Here is a 20,386-nt window from a genome sequence, read left to right as displayed (position 1 = left end):
TGAATTGCATTTGTTGCAGGGTGAAGCTCCTGGTAGATTATTAGACCCACACATACCTGGAACATCCCTTATGTCTTCTTTTTGATGTCGTATTTTTTAGCTTGGCTTTTATGTCCTGCACCTAAAATTCTTTTTCTCTCCTATTCGCCTGCTTAATATAGACTTCTCCCGTTTCCTCGCATATGACGTTCATTTCGGTTCTAAAAACATAGGTCCGAAATCGAGCATATTTTTCAGGACGCTGACGTGGTCATGGGGACAGACAGTTGGCTTACGGAAGATATTAGCGAAAGCGAAGTTTTTCCTCCAGAGTATAAAATTTACAGATGCGATCTACGCAATAGAACAGGTAGCGGAGTTTTTATAGCAGTTAAATTACATTTACAGAGCGCCACCCACGAAATAATTGACAACGAAATAGAAAGCGTATGGTGTACAATTAAACAACGAAACAAAAGGAGTTTTCATATTTGCTCTTTTTATAGACCGCCGAACTCCGAAGTCGATATTATGTACCTTCTAGAAAATCAAATATCCGCATTTACTCAGGGAGATAGTAAAAGTGTAATAGTAATCGGGGGAGATTTTAATCTTCCATCCATAAACTGGGATACTTACACTGTAAAACCGAATTCAAGGAATAGTGAAATCAGCGAGGTATTACTCAACATACTTGCAAATCAATCTCCCGCCCAAGTAGTTGACAAGCCTACGAGACGAAATAAGATATTAGACCTTATAGCAGTAAGCCATCCTAAGTTGATAAAACAACTCGATATTATTGACGGTATAAGCGATCACAGAGTGATATTTGCAACGTTAAAAATTGGTGTAGCGTCAGCCGTATAACCTGGACGCAATATTTATTTATTTGATAAATGCAACTTAACAAAATTTGGCGAGATTCTTAATGACTCCTGCAAAAAATTTGTAGTAACATCGAAGGACCAAAGCACAGACGTAACATGGAAACACTTCTTAGAAATTCTGCGCCAAGGAATCAACGAACATATTCCGCAAAAATTGAAATGTGATAATAAGGAACCTCGCTGGTACAACAACGACGTGAGAAGGGAACTTAGGAAACAGAGAAAACTATAAAACTTGTACAGAAAGTCCATTACGACACGTAATAAATTGAAGGAACCTGAAGCTTAAGAAAGTTACGCTGCACAACTCTCAGTAACCAAGAACGACCTGCAATCTGAACAATTTTTTTTGTCGACCTCGGGGGCATTGGAGTAAAATTCTCACGTGTCAAATCTAAGGACAAAGGTCCGAATCTTGGCTGCGTAAATTGCCAGTTTTCCACGTCATACGAGTATGTGATCGTCCATTGTTATAAGTTGCCAACTATCCCGATGTGAAGGACTTATTATGATGTTTTGGGGGATATGTGTATAAATGAAGCAATAAAACCAGTGAAGCTTTAATCTGGGTTTTCATCTGTAACCTACGCGATCAGACAACCAGTAGCCCGAGTACATGGTTGAAAGAGGCTATTTTTTGTTTTCTTACGAAGTGGGAAGTTTGATAAATGATGAAGTTATAGGCGTAAAGCACTGAGTGATGGGATTAAAATTATCATACACACTTCAATCTTTTAACTAAATACCTCATTTCTAGTTATTGGCTCTTCCGTAAAACAATAATTTTACGTTTACAAGAAGAGGGCTATTATATTTTATTTTCTAATTTTAAATGTAATTTTATTTCAGGTCGGCCCAATGATTGCATCGATCTGGTGAAGGAATAGGTGAGTCGCTTTTTTCTCTCATGAAACCCTTAAAATAAGTCAAGCCAAGCGAAGAAGGTTCTCTGATTGATCGTTAATTTTATTTTTACCTCACCACTTCACGCCAGATATATTTATGGCATATTTTACTTTTTTAAACATTTAATTGGCTTTCCAACATCGGCAACTGTATATTGATATCTCCTCAAGCAGTAAAAATAGTAAAAATTATATTGCAGGAATAGAAAGATCAGCAACTTTGCAATTTCCTCATAGTAATTTATTGAGACCGACCATGCTTTGGTCACAGAGTAACATTATCAACTCTGTAAAATCATCCACCTTGATATGTTCCACCTAATGGAAACAGCAAAGTTGTTGATCCTTCTATTCCTGCGATTATGGATTTCCAACAAGTTACGCCCGTGACTATTAATTATGAAAATTATATTATTACATGGTACAAAATATAATTTTTCTACCGTAGTTCAACATGAAGGCGGATCCGTGGTTGGATTGAAAATTATGGAACGTTATTTCTTCTTTATTTATGTGTTGTGATTCGGTCTCTCAGTCTAGCTCATGAGCATCTAGTGATTATCAATTAGGAGCCTAATGGTGGCGCTATGCGGTGATACTGGTTGTACGGTAGAAAAAACGTTTGTTGAAAATGAACCGAAAATCGCCATGAAACAAGATTATTTCGCGTAGTCACGCCTAGTGTGTTTGATTATATGCTTTCATTAACTGCACCAATTCAGCAAACTATGAGGGGAAGAGGGTAGTTTCCTTTATCAAAGAAAACGAAAGGCATTGATTGCGAATCGGTATCCACCATTAGTGTATTCATAATATACAAATTATTTGGTTTTAGAAATCCCAGTTTAGACGAATGGCAACGGTAAATTTTAACCTCATTTGAAAAAGGCCAGATTGGCGATTAACCGCGATTGAGGCGATTCCAATCTACGTGACGTCACTGGGACCTAGTATCCTTACGAGTAGATAGGAGTTCCGCACATCAAATATCTCTCTAATAGTCTGAAACTTATCTTTGCCTCTGTTTTTCCTCATTTCTGTCGCTTCATCAAATCGAATAACCCGCAGTGTTATTTTGAATTAATTCCTCCCCATTATACTGTTGAAAATTAGACGCCCGTCTAGTTTACTCCAAAGTTGTGAAATATTTTCATTTTGTACTTGTAAAAACGATAACTATTAGCAATCCCAGGTCCTTATCTATTTGTGAGTATCCTTCTTCATTCTTGAAAGCTTGCAAAACTATATGCTTTACAATTGTGGTCCATTTTCTAACAACATCAAAAATATTAGGACGCAAAATTATCAACAGAGCAGAAGAAAGAATAAAAATTTCGCACGGCGCACAGTATATGACGCAAAATATTACGCCTTCGAGTTCTACCCTTTTTAGTGGCATGAGGTTTTGTTTACCACTCCTCTTTCAGATTGCGTGAACAGATTGAACAGTTGTTAACTTGAAACTAGAACAGTTGTCTTAAGTAATTTGAAAATAAAACTTTTTTCTTTTCATTAAACTTTACTAACTACGAAATTACCGGATTACTGCATCTTTTTCATACTCCCCGAATTGACTCATAAAACTTAAATTTAGTTTCATAAAATTAGGTAGCATCATTTTTTAAGTCCCAGTTTATGATTTGTTAATCTTCCTCGCAGATTTTTGTAATTAACAATCTGGTAATAGGGTGGTTTCTATTATTTTTTCATTGCCTTAATCAAAAGACTATTACTCCTGGAGTACTTATATCACGCATTTAGATTTTTAAATTGCAATATCTATTTTTCGCGATGAAATAAACCGAAAAAATATTCAAGCGCGCGAACACGTGACGGCTTAGTATGAATGCTGGGATAAAGCCCGTGTGACGTCATTCTGGTTCCCTCTGCCGCCGTGTGAGGTGACCTTGGAGCGAGGGTGTGTGCTTCGCTCCGATGCAGACTTCTAGCAGGTAGCTGAGTACCCTGCTAGCAGGTAACGCTTGGCTTAAATAAGGATCATTATTCCCCTATCAAAGGAAGGAAACTTTCCGAACTTGGGTATTTTTAATGAGTGAATATTAAGAGATGTTTCCCTGAACTCTGTGCCTCATGCATGCATTGGTTATCTCAGACCATGTAAAACTCCTATCTACTCGTATAGAAACTAAGTCCCTGTGACGTCACGTGGAAAGGCATCGCATGGGCGCCAATCTGGCCTTTTTTGAATGAGAATGAAATTGACCGATATCATTCGTCTAAACTGGGATTTCTAAAACCAAATAATGTGGATTTTATGAATACATTAATGGACATGGTGGGTAACGAATCGCAATAAATACCTTTCGTTTTCTTTGATGGAGGAAACTACCCTATTATTTAAAGCAAACTGTCCTTTAATTCTTTTAGTGATAGATGGATAAGGGCATACATGGGGAAGGTTTTAAACTGAAAAATGCAGAGGGATGTATGGCATTTGGCCTTTTTCTATTTCGGAGGCAGACCGATAAATCTTTTCTCAGAACGTATCCGATGTCATTCCTCGGAGAATTGAAATCGCCTTGAAGGGAGAACGGAGGTGACGCCTCTGATGGCGACTCGCCTATGTATAGATTAATCACTAATCATTCTGGATGGGATTGCTTGCTTGAGTTTACTCGGACCACTCCCATCCCGCCTCGATTCCCTTTGTCGCCGTATTTTGTCTTCGTATTTGATTCTTTGCGAAGAAAACAGATGTATGAATAATGTGTTGGTATGTTAGAGCGTAGGTTTCCGCGGCGATGGTCTGATCTCTGCATCTCTCCAGGGTTTTCTTCCGCGTCAGGTTGTTGGTTGATTGACAACAGTTTCGCTGGCTGTCCTGCCAGCGTCTTCAGGTCGAATGTGTCGGCTGTTGGTTTCTGCCTCGCTTATATACTGTAGGCTGGATGGGAGCTGCACTGTGATTGGCTGTCTGACTGGGTGCTTCTCTCTGATTGGCTGTCTCTTTGATGACTGTTTTCCATGCGCTGTGAAGGAAGTATCCGTCTTCTCTATTGAAATTCAAAGGTGTTTTTTGAATTTCTATCGCTTCCCTGATTTGTCTAGGGAAGTAGCGGCACTCCTTAACTAAAAGTTTCTTCTCCTCAAATTTTGTGTCGTGGCCAGGTTCCGACCATACATGTTCGGCGATGGCAGAGAGCTGAAACTGCTTGTTATTGGTCGCCCTTTGATGTTCTTTAATCCTCACATGCATGGAGCGGCAAGTTTCCCCTATGTAGGATTTTCCGCAAGAGCAGGGAACCTTGTATACCCCCTCATACAGTTCTTGGTCGTCAAGGAAGCTATCCTCACACTATCCCTTTCATTGCTGGAACGTCAGAGAGGATCGCCAGAATATTAAAAAAGCATGACGTGGTCACCAGATACAACTGTGTGACCAAGATAAGAGACTTCCTCCCCGGGCCCAAGGATATCATTCCCCAAGAACTGTATGATAAAATGGCTGATGGATGAGGAAGACTTTTTTTTCCCGTTATGACATATCTTTCCCAGCCCTCTAATGAAATTATCTTCATGAATTGCGAAATTGGGTTTGACAATGAGTTAACCCCATTATGATAGAATAGCGGAGCTATAAATAATAGTTTTTCGGTTGTAATCTATCTTTCCATTTCGTAAACCTAATTCTTTTAATGAAGTGAGAATTCAAATCTGATGGAACGATTCCACTGTCCTAATTTGGGCGGTTTCTTTTAGGCTATGGAGATACTGTATGACTAAAAGGCATTAAATTTGTTTCGCGACGAATCAGACTGAATGATGATGAATAAAATAACTGAGATTTCGTGATTAAATTATATTTTTTAACGTAAGCGTATCGTAACTATATTTTCCTTCACCACTTTTGGAATATCGTTTCATGTTCTTACAATTTTAAAGTTGGAGAAAAATCTCTCATGGAAAAAATAGCGGTAATTTAGAATTACTAAAACCCCCTTTCAAATTTTCTCCATAGTACTCATTCGTTTTTGTAAGTGATCTCTCAAAAGTAAGAAAGTACGCTAACATTCCTTACATCTAATTTTTTTGTTATAAATTTAATGTCAAACATTCTATGATGTCTAGGAACTCCATTTCTGGATTAGGAGAAGGATTGGGTTCAGCAAATATTTTCCTTTTTAACATATGTGTAGTTAATGGGCTCTTTACATATCCGATCGAATTCACAGTTATACCCCTCTGACTCCGCTCATATTTGTTCCATTAAAATCTTCTTATCTTCCGTTCAACGAAGTTGATGGTGTAGTTACCACAGTTTCCCGCGATCAGTAATTTTTCTGGTCTATCATTTGTTTTCTAAGGTTAGAAATTAAATACTAATTTCATTCCACTGCTGTTCCGAAATTCTTGCAATTCATTCGGTTTACCGATTTAAAAATGATTCCAACGTTTTTTTTTTGTGCTGATACCAGTACTTGTACAATGTTTGTTTGTAATTGTGTTTGTCGCAAATGATGGTGATGTTTAAGACAGAAACCACATTTGTTTGCTACAGTATGTTTTGTCGCAATCTGAAGAATTTCCTCTGAGCACAGTTTGACCGAAGAAATGTTATTGAAGTATCATCGGTTTCAATGTCTCGACCACGCTCCTACATTACCATGCTGGTAATAAAGAATTTGTTGATTGAAAAATGTCCGTACCACATAATGAAAGCAATTCCTTGTATAGTGCGCACTTAAGTATCTTTATATAACGTCAATATTTAGTGCTATTATTATAAATAAAAGACACTGTTACTTCCACAGTATATTTATTTTAATCTATTTTTTTACCGGTTTCGGCTGTTACACCATTACCAAGTACAGAAAATGTTTTATGTACTTTTTAATAGCGTAACAGCCAAAATCGGTCGAAATTAAAAAAAAATATATCGTGGAAGTAACAAAGTGTGTTTTATGCATAATATGGAGCCCTTCCACCACGTGCAACCTCCAAGTTTGCATTTAATTTACTGGAGTATTTAATTGTTGATGGTTCGAAATGTAGCGTGTAAGCGTCAACTAATATGAATTATGCAGGATCGTTAATGGCCTCATGAGTTCGAAAGAGCTCTTCTCCCGATGAGTCGTGTGCTGTGTAATTAGAAAAATAATGTAGTTTTCTAAACGATCAACAAGTGGTAATTTAACATGATTCAACTTGTATTTCGCTCCATATGTTCAGTCACCAGTGAATAGGAACAATGAATGCTATTTAAATGCTCCACTTGCATATCCTAGTGAACAAGAGTGTAGGAGTTGATTTCATTCTTTAAAACTGTGCAACCGTAAACAGCTGGGAGCTATCAAGCAAAAGAACTACAGGAAAAACTGTTTCTTTTTTTGCCTCTATTTCCTTGAGGTATCTTACCATGCCCTTTTGGGTTGACCCACGTGTAATGAATAATGAAGAAGGCAGTCTATTTGGGGAAATAGTATTTTTTTATTCCTTTTATCCTTTTAAAAGCTCTCGGCCCTTACATTAGCAACTTGACTGGACGTTGTAAATGGAGACTTCATCCCCTTTGAAAAATGTATGCCGACGTATAAAGGATACGCCAATTAAGACTTCTCCTACGCGTTTGTTTGCACTGAATAACACGGGAAAAATTCAGCTAATTGGAATTGTTTGCTTAAAAAATATTTTACTTTCATTTACCTCCCGACCAAAACCTGTTACTTAACTTAGTATTATATAAAATGTGTATATTCAGAAAGTTAAGGGGAAAATTGATGATTTCGAGTCAGATAAGTTAATTTTAAAATGTCCAAATATCTGATGCATTAACTTCATCATGAATATAGAATTCATATCAGACAGTTTCTAGCTTTCATGGCTTACCGTTAGTGCATACCATTGTGCTCTTATTTTAAAATATCTAACAGTAGGAATTTTCTGAATGGAATATTTTTGCTCACCAGCCCCTGGTATCTTGTCATGCATTTCCATTTTAATAATATGTTGGGATTCAAAGGCGAATGTTTTTTGAAATACCTATTTAATGAAGAAATATATCTATACTTCACGTTATTACTTCAAACCCAGGATCACCGAGCTACGTAGGTATATTTTAGTCAATCTACATGTTTCACATTTGTCAAATTGTCCTACTCCGGCGTTCACAACTTGTAGGAATCTATGTTATCAGGAGGAAACACCTTATTTGTCAATTCTGTCTCTTGTGAATAAATTTTTATCGATTACATCGTTATTCAAACATTTTTTTTCTAAGGGTGAATATATTGTGTGAAAAGGGCTATGGAAATCAAATTTATTTCAATGAATGTTTGAGCAGTTGCTAGTAGTCGAAGAAATCGAGTTTATTTATCTACCTCCCTAATTAATGAAAAAATGATTCGTTGATACAGTCATATTACTTCAGATGAGTGGACCTAACATTGTTTAAATATGCCAATTATATTCTCATTTGACCGTATAGATATTTAGCTGTAAAATTTTGAAGTGCAGGCGGTAGCATTAAATACTTCTTTTAAGGAGGAAAGCTTTAGAGAAGCGAACCAGATATTGCTGAACGAAATGAAAACCATGTGAAGCGGAGCGTAATGGAAAATACAAGTAAACAAGACCCCACACCCTTCCACAAAAGAGTGTATGAGGAACAAAACACCCTCATGTGCACTCAGGAATTGAAGGAGTTCATAATTACTCGGAAAATTCCGTGGAGTAACCGAAGAAAGGCATATTCATCACAGTTAGGCATCACAGTCTACAAACACATGCGCTGGATATAGTATCCCTCTATGATAATAAATATATGACATTTGGTTATCATTGAAAGCATGGATGTCTTGAGTAAGGCGAATACAGGACATTAAGGTCCTCAGAAATTCGTCGGTGCGGGGAGTCGGAGTTTCGAGGTCGCGCTGAGCCGAGCCGGGCCGCGAAACGCGATCGAAAATTGGAATTTTTTCTCAGGGTCGCAAACTTTTTCCACAGATTTTTGCAGAATACTTTATAATTATTTTTACTTAATACCCTGACAAAAAATCATGATATACATTTTTCTAAAACCAGAGATAATGACTCCTTTATGTTAACTTTTGCCTAACAAAATGTCCGCCATTTTATGACCTAATGACCAATACTGCTTTCAAAATATCTTCGATATAGAACCTTAGGGAATCCACAAAAGTGTTTTTTGCTTGAAAAAGGCAAATTTGAGGAATTTAGGTGCAAACAACTTCAACCATCACACGCAATCGATATTACCGGGGTCCGCCGCGTGGAGCCGGACCGCGACGCGCGGTCGAAAATTCGAATTTTCTCTCAGGGCCGCAAACTTTTCCCCAAACCTTTTGCAGACAAACGTTTAAATATGTTTTCTTAGTATTATTGCGAAATATCTCGACATACATATTTCTTATAAAAAAGATAATGACTGCTTTAAGTGAAATTTTGCTTGAAAAAAGCTTCCGCCATTTTGATACATTACAGCACACAAATATCAACAAAAATGTCTGAAACTTATGCAAAGTACTGGCAAGAAACTATAATGACAGATGAACATGTTTAAAATTTCATGAAAATCCATCCACTGCTCTACCATCTGCGTCACTTTTTACATTTTCGAAGAAAAATGATAAATGGCAAGTTTTTCGAAATTTCGTCATGTTTAAGCCTCCGTAACTCCATAACGGCTGAGACTGAATAAAAATGACTTTCTATTTCAAAGTCAGCAACTATTTCCCCGTATTTGCGCCAAATTTCAATTGTCTACCTCAAAAAAAGCCATTTCGGACTTTAGTCCGGCGTTTTTCGATTTCCGACCACTGTGCGCCGCCGCAATAGGAGCCCGACGACGCCTCCTGGGAGGGGATAGGAAAGGAAGGGAGGGGACGAGGAATCCCGCACCGTCACAAGGCGGGCGGGTCCTACCATCAGCGAAACCAAGCATAAGCTATTAATGTTCTAACGACCTTGGGGGATTATTCTATGAGGAAGAATAATCCAACGATCAAATCGTTAGATTGTACTCGAGACACAATGGTAACTAAACCCTAGGGCCGGGTTCGCGGGATACACTCCTGAGGCGAGGACTATAAGCGATTAGCTTTTTTCCTCTGCCCCCAGAAGGGGAAGGACGAGAGGGAACAAGAAAAGGAGGCGCCGCCGCGATAGGAGCCCGACGACGCCTCCAAGGAAAGGACGGGGAAGGAAGGAAGGGACGAGGAATCCTGCACCGTCACAAAGGCGGGCAGGTCCTACCACGAACGAAACCAAGCAATACGCAATTAATATGCTACCAATTTTAGTAGATTTTCCTATAAGGAAGAAAAATCTATCGATCAAATCGGTAGATTGTACTCGAGACACAGTGGATTTGAATAAAATAAACAAAATAGCGAATCGTTTAGGGTATCAATCTCATTCGCTTGGTATTAGAACATTCTATCCCTCACGCCATTCTAACACTCTGCATCATACCTTGGCTGTTGCTCTTGTTGCGCTGCCTTTCCAATGCTAATATTCGTTCATGTTTGATTGATCGGTTGTCGTGTAAAAAAAGTTGGCAATGTATTTTCGCATCAATCCCTGAAAACCTCAAGTGTGCGCATCTTTTATGTCATTTTTTATCATCAATATATTTTAGTGCTCGTAATTGGCGAATTAGGGATCATACCTTATAATTGTTTGTTTCTGTTAGATTGCTAAATATTTTTATTCACTGACATTTCACAAGGATTTCCAGAAATATTTATTCTTAAGACAGAGCCATGAAATTGATGAGGTACATTTTTCACAATTTCATTAAAATGCACAGCAATAAGCATATCAACCGTATAATGTTTATTTCGATGACCGTTTCCGAATGTTGAATTTATTGCCCGTGAAACACTGATATAAGATTGTCATTGCTCCAATAATGTTTTTTCGTTGCTAATTACTGTGTTAATGAATACTCAGCCACTGACGCAATCTAATGATGTTCTTCTGTCATAAAATTTGAGCGCAACTGTTGGCGTAACGACTCATGATTTTTCCCACTCTCCACAAATATGGTGTTTTCACAACTTAGTCTCCAGATGATAAAAAATAAATGCTTTTCATCGGAAGAACTCACCTCTGACCGTATTACATCGTCTGTTTGGCGTAATGTACCAACGCGTAGGGAAAAAGGTTGGATACATGAACAGTTCCATTTTTCTAACCATACATATTTATTTCATATCAATACCATCCTCGCACTGGTTGTACTGAATCAACTTAAGCCTTAACCGGTGACGTGCGGTCTTACTCCCCATTAGTGTATTCATAAAAAACAAATTATTTGGTTTTAGAAATACCGGTTTAGACAAATAGCAATGGTCAATTTAATCCTCATTTGAAAAAGGCCAGATTGGCGCCCATGCGATGCCACTCCATGTGACGTCACAGGGACCTTATTTGTACACGAGAGGATAGGAGTTTTACGTCGTCTGGAGTTACCAATGCATGCATGAGGCACAGAGCTCAGGAAAACATGTCTTAATAATCTCCTATAAAAACTGGCTGGTCGGAAAGTTTCTTCGTTTGATAGGATATTAATAATCCTTATTTAACCCTTTCACTGCTCTGGACGTACCTAGTACGTCCGCACGGCAGACTGCTGTGGACGTACTTTTTCTTCGTCCCTGCCATGCGGTCAGCACTCTCGCCGAAGCACTCCGAAGGGTTGCTAATCCGGGACCCGGAATCCTCGACCAGCTCACTCACGTAAAACCGTCTCCTCGACCCTACCAGCGGGGGGCCTCCCTCCCGAAAAGTGACCGCTCTGACTGCAATTTGAAAATCAATCGATTAATCCGATCATCAAAAAATGATTGTTTTCATCGCACTTCTGCCAATCAAGCAATCAATCACGTCTTTGAACCGTGTTTCTGCAATGAAAAATATCGATTTTGTTAACTTTGCTAAAATAGCCATTTTCCCGTTGTCCGCACCCACGCAGACGGTCCTGCGTGGGTGAGCTGGTCGAGGATTGGGTCGCGGATTAGCGACCCTTCGGAGGGTGTACACACCCATCCTGGAAGTACCTGCTCCATGGGCCCACGAAACGCATTTTAACATTTTCGCCGCATGTGAGGAGTAGGTTTTCGGAGATTGAACAGCAGCGAAAGGGTTAAGCCAAGCGCTACCAGCTAGCATGGTACTCAGTAACCTGGTAGCATGGTACTCAGCTACCTGCTATCATCCTGCGTCGTATCAGCACTCACGAGCCTCGCCCCAAGGTCACCTCACTTGCGGCAGCGAGAAGCAGAACGACGTCGCGTGGAGCTTTTCCCAGCATTCATACTTACCCGTCGCGTTTTCGTGCGCTTGGAAATTTTCACTTTTCATTTAATAGCAAAAAATTGAAAGCGTGAAATACGTACTCCAGGAGTAATAATCTTTCGATTTAGGCAATAAAAAATAATAGGAAACCACCCTATTGAACAAAGGATTGCTCGACTGAAAGGAGAAGGTGATTATTTTATGAATAACTTCACAGAGCTGATAAGGCCCTATTGGTGAATCAATAAATTCACAGAGGAATGTAAGTCATACGTTAGTTTATTCAGTCTGACCAAGTAATACATTGTTCCACCTGATTGTTAAGTGCAACACAGTTGCAGCCACAATTGGAAAAGAGAGGTTTTTTGTAAAAGACAACACTCGTGTAAACTGAGATTAGTGCCGGACTTTTTTACGTCTATTTTTTGTATAAATGATCTCCTTAATTTAAATGTAAAATTAGTTTTTCCGTGATAGCTTTAGTTTTTGAGACAAAAAAATCGGCGTTTTACGTTACCAGAGTTAAGGGCGCCTATAAGATACAAAACAAATCTACAATGAGTTTATTATTTTTTATATTTTCCAGTAGAATGGAAGAAATACATTTTCCATTAAGATGTCGGGAGCGCGTATTTACAACTGCACTTGTAAAAAATAGCATCCTGTAAAAGAGTAAGTAGCCACTTCTGAAGCCTCGTTCCCGATATTTTGAAGAAGGACTTCGGCATAATTATATCTCGGGAGGTTGGAACAATAATCTGCCATCATTTGCGTACTTCATAGCCATTTGTAGCAGTCTTGCATAGTTTTTATATCCTAATTAAATTTATCACTTTATTCTTCACTCGTATTTGCAAAATTCTGTAAAATGCAGTTCATGAAGCTATGCTAATAGTGAATCTTAATACTCATATTGCCTGTCAGGCTTCCAATATTTTTTATCATCACGCGTACAAACCTTATGTAATAATTGCCTCTGTAACATAAAATTGTGTACAGTATCATCAGACGATCTTCAAGCATTTTTCTCAGCCTCATTCATTAACTTCACGAACTCTATCTAGCTGTCAAATTTGTGGGCCATCAAAAATCCCAGTATTAAGTTTCTCAGAACTAATTTGTGGCATTTTCCCATATTTATCCAGAGCCTTCAACAGCTGCTCCTAAAGGACTTCTTTCTTGAGCAGTGGAGGCAAAGTTATTTTTTGCGGTTTAACCAGATAATTGCTTAGTATGGTTTCTCTACCACAAAATGCTTTATTTCTCATGCCACTCTTTTCTCGACCAGAGGCTATCTCTGTCCTTGCTATCCCAAGCACGTCATAAATTAGGACATTTTGTACGGCTCTTAGTAGTCGAAAGAGAAAGATTTGCAATTTGAATCCACAGAAGTTATCCGTCGATGTTTTTGATAATTCTTCACTGCCACAGCAATGGTACGTATTCTCCTTTCATTTTTGTTGATGTGAAAATAAAACTGAGAAAACTTGTAGACAGTATTAATCACGACTCATTGCAAACTCGGCTTAGAACTGTAAATGAATAGATTGCCATTATCGGAAATGCACTCGGGAAATTTCATTTTCTTCGGGATTTTCTTAACATCACTCACTCACTCACTCACATCACTTTCATAACTCACAGAGTGGAAGACTCTTGAGAACAGTAGGGAAGCAAATAATTTTCTCCTGTAAGATAAAAAGCAATATCTGTTCCATGTTCTAATATATTCCTATAATTTTACCGAAAGATAAGTAATTCAGATGCTGTGTCAGGAAGGTCAAGGTCTCGGGCGAGGGCATTTATAAACCGGTGGTTTTCTGCATCGGTGTGACATCTGGATGCAATTAGTGAACGATTTATTTTTTAATTATTAATTTATAGGTTCATTTGTTTAATAAAAGGAGTATTTTAGGTTCTATGAAACTGTATAATTTCATTCCAAATCATATTTCAGTGTTTTTTTTTCTTCCTACAAGGCAGTTAAGTTTTGATATCTGAATGTATAACGAAGTTTGAAATCTATGCTTGGCCCCCTTTCGAACTTCTTCACAAGATTATGTGCCTCCGCAAAATCATTATTAGCTGGCCGCACTCTTCCGTTGTTTCCCTTCCCATCTTTCTTTACCGACGAATATTCCTTCCCCGTAGCCACATGGTGTGGATCAGCTGGCAGTTGGAATTCCGATCCTCCCAACCCGCCTAATGCTACTATCGGTCAATCTAAACCATGACAGTCAGGTCGTATTGGACGGAAACATTTAATTTTAGCGTGCAAAGGAATCTTAAGAATTTGAGTTTAATCAGAAGCGTATTTCACAAGTTCTAAGTTATCCCGACCCTAGGTTTTCTTTAGGGAAATTGAGTTTAATCTCTTTCCAACTTGAGTGTCATACATCAGTTTCTATCATCGCATTCGATATCCTTAAAATGTAAACATTAATTAAGAAATGAGATGATATAAATCTTTTCGTGTTAATTGTGACAAAAGGACTGAAATAAGAACATTTTCGGAAGAATCTGTACACAAGGATGTGTGCCAATGATCAGTAACACATGTGTTCACATAAAGGCAGCCTTGTTTGAACATGTAGTATTTTTTTCAATTTTACATCCCAAAATAAATACAATTCCTAGAGTATGCCATAAATATTTTTAAATGGAAAATTTTAAAATTTAAAATTACTTTCGCTCATTTAATATTACATACATTATTCATAACTTTTATGAGCCCAATTTTACCTTGCGGTAAGCTACGGCTGCACTTTAGGAATATTTCTAAATCAGTTTCAAACGACTCTGACTCTATTTCAGCAAAATTATAACGCAAAGAATTCAGCCGGTAAAAAAATTTCATTCCACAATATAATTATGAAGCTCTGGAGTCTATGATTTTCGGTGATTTGTGCTCGTTTAAATATTTACAAACCAATCTGTGCTGTAAATTTGTTCCACTCAAGTGAATCAACAGTAATGAAAGTATATTTGTTTTATTTCTGCAGCAATGTATACATCTTCAGATTTCAGACTCAGTTAGTGATCGGCTTGCAATTTTGCTCATTTATGTAGATCATACGTGAGAATTAAACCAAGTATGGAAAACTATATTGTATTGTGTCTTGGTACTGGATCGGAATCATATCTCAAGGGTAGTGGAATCATATGTGGACCTTATAACAGTAGACGTATGTGTGTTACATGTTCGCCTATTACTACAACACGATGCCCCGTGCCGCTTTTGTGTTGACAACACTTCTCTTCTTGTCATTGAGTTGTGCTTCAATGGAGCAGCCAGTGGTTACTATCATTGACCCGCAGGGCGCAATTACATGTAATGAGATAAAACTGTTGGCGCCCGCGACATAACGAAGTTGGAGCACGTAGGATCGGCAAATGCTTGATTGCGTAACTTGCTCACCGCAGCCCATCCTCCTTATGCGATTACACTAGCGATTCGATTTCTTGGCCCCCCATTGCGTTCCAACGACGCTCTATCCTCTCGTATCACGTGACAGTGGAAACGAGACACCCAGGGGGGGCTCGTGGGTTGCACTTCTGCGGCAGGGACTGTAAGCGCGGGCTTTTTTCCTCTTCCCGCAGGAGGGCAAGTACTAGAAGGAACAAGGAAGGAGGAGCCGCCGCGATAGGAGCCCGGCGACGCCTCCTGGGAGGGGATAGGGAAGGAAGGGAAGGGACGAGGAATCCCGCACCGTCACATAGGCGGCCGGGTCCTACCATCAGCGAAACCAAGCTTACGCAATTAATGTTCTAACGGCCTTGGAGGATTATTCTATGAGGAAGAAAAATCCAAGGATCAAATCTTTAGATACCGTGACAGTCTTCCGGCGTGCTTTTGGGCCTCGGCTGAGGGCCCCACGGCGCGGCGTCCCCACGGGAGCGCTGGGCCCTCATGCGGCCGGGAACCGCTTCCCCGCACCGCGCCGCGCATCGCCGGGAGTAGACAGTCGCAACCCCCTCACCCCACTCCCCTCCCCCTCCTATCTTCACCACTATTTCCCTCGCAGTTCGGCAGTTCACTCGACCGGCTCCCGCCGCGCGTTACTACTCACTCCACTCCTCCCACCAACCCTCTGAAGTCGAACTCGGACGTGTCTCCCGATCCCCCGCCGAGGGAGACGCATTCGCCGATGACGAGCGACCCTCCGCCGCCGTAGTACCTGATGCCACTCGCCGGCCGGGCGTCGGACGCGCCCGCTTGAAAACCGATTCCTCTGCCGCTGCCGCATTATTTTTGACTTATCCTCTCGAGTCAGTGACTCTGCTACGTAGAGTGTTTTCCCTCCCATTTGACTTCTCCGGGACGTGGTTTTTTTTATGATTACCGCACTGTGAGTTTTCGCCGCTTCGCGTATTGTTGTCGGCCAACAGTGACCGTGGCATCTCTATGCAGCACTGCCAGCTCCTTTCTTCTGACCGTCACTCTTATCTATCGCCTCGTGCACTAAATATTGCGAGACAACCACTACTCTGTGTTACTGTCTCGTCAAAGTGTCTCCTTCCATACTACGTCACTTTGCACCTAAGCTTCCCATTTTCCCCTAAACTGGAATGAAGAGTGGATCTGGAAAAATAGGACTGATATCGACTTAGTGGGGAGAGTTTATGACAGCTGTCATCTCGAAGTATGTGCGTTAGAATATTTCCCGTGGTGAATGACTCATATTAATATTTGTGTCTTTGGGTGTTGTGCCAACTTCTCTATGTCTCGCAGACAATCGTGTGAGACGGAATTCGGTAGTATTGTGGTTTTCAAAGACATCCTAGTAAGGCAAGGAATGCCATTCAACATTCTTCCTCGCTAATGTTACCGGCGTGTGTTTTAACCTACTGCGGCAAGTCGCGGGCCTTGTAGTGGAGGGCGCTGGGGACTGCAGCCAGGGTCTTTTGAAGCCACGACACTCCAGCTGCGACTGCGAACCTTTATTTTATTTTTTACGAGCCGGTGAAAAAGTTAAGTAGAGCTACAGAAAACTGTGATTTTGGCCTAAAATCGTCGTGATTTAAGCTTTTGTTTAACGACATATACTCCTGTGCTGCGATTAGTGACTTAGCAGGCAAAGTTAGGAATTTATCCCTTAAAGTGACAATGGACGAAATGAACACCAATTGCAGAGATCTGTGCAAGTGATTGAAATGATGAAGCAGTTGATTCACCAAGTGCTGTCACAACCTTATATATCTCGTCTCGTCTTTGAATTTCCAGCCCTCCCTCCGGCCTGAAGCAGTCCTACATTTCGACATACATCATCTCCAAGTGGTTCGGGACATTTTGTATAGTCTGTCAACTCCGTTACTCTGGTAAGTCACATTTATTTTCATTTTGTCGTTTAAGTAATCATGTTATTCCATTTATTCGTCTGTATTTAGTTTCTTGAAGCGCTTTAAAAGTTCTTACTGAGTGTAGATATTTGTAATTTTGTAAGAGATAACCTCGTTCTCTGGATCAACGTTTTTAAACGAATCAGACAGACTGTCGACAAGTTGAATGTGTAGAATTCCATGGCTAATAATAATTGAGGCGGCTGTGGTAACTTTCCTCACTTTTTTAATCTTACACGACCGGTTTCAATGCTTACGCATCATTCTCGAGAGCTGTTTTTAAATGAAACTGGTGAAAGAAAAAGAGAGGAGATTGAAAAATAGTATATCAGCAACATTTTTTGTAACAAACTGTTACTAAGGTATTACCTTGGGGGTCGGATGCCAAAAGAATTTTAATTGGTTATTTTTTATTATTTTTTATATTGGTCGTATTATTTACTCAAATATTGGACCGGATTTGGTAAAATAAGTACATCTGGAGCGGGATTTGTACAGTCCGCCTTGTTTAAGTACGTACTCTCAATAATCCATGCATATGGATTTAAATTAACCGTTATAATTTTCCCTGAAACCATGTGCTGACAGTATTTTTATATGAGGGGGTGCGAAGCCAAGGGGTACAAGTGATTTATTTCTTGGCGAAGTTTGGTAAAGTTAATTGTTAAAAGAAATGCAGTAAAACTTGGATGCCAAGGGATTCGAGTGAGTGTATATTCTGGGCTGGCATCGAGTAGAAAATCAAATACACTACTAAATATATAGTTCAACTCGTTTGTTTTCTTTGCGTGATATCTGCACATAACTCTGTTTAAAAAAGAAATCATTTGTTCCCCTTGGCTTCTCACCCACTCCTATACTAAGTATTTTTGTTGAAAGTTATTCATCTCACTTGTTGAGAGATGGCCAGAACGATGGTTAGGATCACCAAGCTCTCTTCTCGAATTGTTTGAATGTCCAGTACGCAGTAATTACATAATACTTTAGAGATGAATAATGAATTTGTACAAGAAATATTAACGGATATGTTCACTCGAATTTAATGTAAAATGATGATAGCTGTAACGTAAGTTTCATGGCAGGGGAATACTGAACGGAGAGGGGAAGTTAAAAACCGTGTTCGGGGTGAGATTGTGGGGTAAGCGAGAGACAGAATGGGAACTTGGAAAATGGAAAAAATGAATGGGTCTTACCCCGAATGGAAGAAGAAAGTCAAAGTTGGGAGGGAAGACAGGGGGAAGACAGGTTTCTGCAAAACACTCCACCTTAACTGGTAGAAAACTTAGATTAAATTCGCAAAAAAGTTATCATACCGCTAATTTATCTCATCTGCTAAAATATGAAAAGCAATCAGTGCTTTGAAATGTGAGGGTATTGCGGACCTCCGTCACGGAAATTAAAGCAGTAAGAAGGCTTGCACTTAATTACCGATTTTCTTTTCGCTCTATTGTATGCTCTATATTTGTACAAAAACAATTGTTTTCTTCGTATTATAAATGATTAAGCAAGGTCAAAACTTATCATGACTCATGAAAGTCAATCAGGAACAGTTCAGTTGGCATAGCCTACCCTGTCTAACGCTTGCTGTAGAAGACTCACCAATGTAAATGCAGTACCAAGCATCATTCGTGTGAATCATAAATATTCTAGTACAGTGGCGGAAAAAATTAACGCAAAGCTCGTTGGCGTCTGAGAGCGGCCAGTTCAGGAACTACTTGTCTACCAAAATTTTGCCCTCGTAATGCTCTCATACAACCGGGAGTTTTAAAAGCAATATATCCCTTATACCGGGGAAATAATCATACCCGTCGCATTATCACAAGGCGCAAAAGATCCAGCTACGAATTCTTCGCCATATTCTCCGAAGTATGCTTCGCCCTCGACTCACCTACAATGGAATCCACTCTCGTCGGGACATAGTGGACACAGCCGACATATTGGGCATTGAGACTGCCCTAACACCCAATCGTTCGGGTGGTGTAGTGGGTAAAGGCTTCATGCTTCGAATCAGGGGTTCCACGGATCGAGTCCCAGTGACGGATGACTTGATGCTGCTCACAAACACACTGTAAATATTTTTCTGATCTTAAAACTTCGCAATATCTATCAATAGGTCCATAGGACGTTGCATGGCTATTGAATTCTTACGCGCTTATTTATTTGTTGAAATTCAACCACCATATTGCATAACCATTTGGGCAGTTGACTGTGGAGTGAATTTTGACTACCATTTCCGCGTCGTCCAGCACCGCTTCAAGGCCCCTAACCATTTGCTGCATGTGTGATGTGTCACGGCCTGCTACTCCTCCCTCATTTCAAGGGAAAATTCCTCGGAAGTTCTGCAGAGCTGAGCGAAGGAAGAACATCAAGCCGCCCAAACTCAGTAGTTCTCAATCGGGTAATTTTTGGCGTCTGCGCATGTATTTCATCAGAAACATTGAGCAAATGGTTAAGTTAACAGAGGTTAGACTTACCCTTAAATTTTTCAACAAAATGAGCATTACGCATACATTAAAAAAATATTTTATCATTATTATGGAACTAATGTTATTTCGAAATCATAGAAATATTGGACTGTCCCCGTTTTACGCTATTTATTTATTCCCTACTTCGAACTTGTGATTACTTTTAGCTCTCAACATAGGTTAAGGAATAGAGTAAATCTCACAATGAATTATTCGAGGTAATTTCGCGTCAGAAAGGCGGTTGTAAGACATTTATGTTAATTTACAAACTAACTTTTTAAAAAGAAAAATGATTTTTCATTACCTTTACCTATCAATGAAAAAATTTTATTCTTGTAATCACATGAATTACCATTCATTGTTACATCTTCATTTTATGGCCGAATTTCCAGTATTCTCTATTCATTGAAGAGGAGCCTTAGAGTTTTTTTGACCATCCCGTGAATTATAGTGTGTGGTCGAATTTTCCCATTGTCTTAGCAAAAAATATATTTCCAATAAGCCACATAATGATTACAAAAAATTTACC

At 39.4% G+C, this 20,386-nt stretch overlaps 1 long non-coding RNA gene across 1 annotated transcript in view; it reads left to right on the top strand.

Annotated features, from left to right (window-relative positions):
* Nucleotides 1–20,386, top strand: part of LOC124153313 — a 55,732-nt gene that overhangs the window by 4,455 nt on the left and 30,891 nt on the right. Inside the window, exons 2-3 of the long non-coding RNA XR_006863614.1 lie at nucleotides 1,719–1,756; nucleotides 17,277–17,371. This is a non-coding gene — a long non-coding RNA (uncharacterized LOC124153313). The remainder of the gene's footprint in view (nucleotides 1–1,718; nucleotides 1,757–17,276; nucleotides 17,372–20,386) is intronic.

Source organism: Ischnura elegans, chromosome 2 (assembly GCF_921293095.1).
Source record: "Ischnura elegans chromosome 2, ioIscEleg1.1, whole genome shotgun sequence".
In the NCBI taxonomy this organism is placed as follows: Eukaryota; Metazoa; Arthropoda; class Insecta; order Odonata; family Coenagrionidae; genus Ischnura; species Ischnura elegans.
The sequence above is the reverse complement of the archived record's forward strand: the minus strand, read 5'-3'. Positions and strand labels throughout refer to the sequence as shown.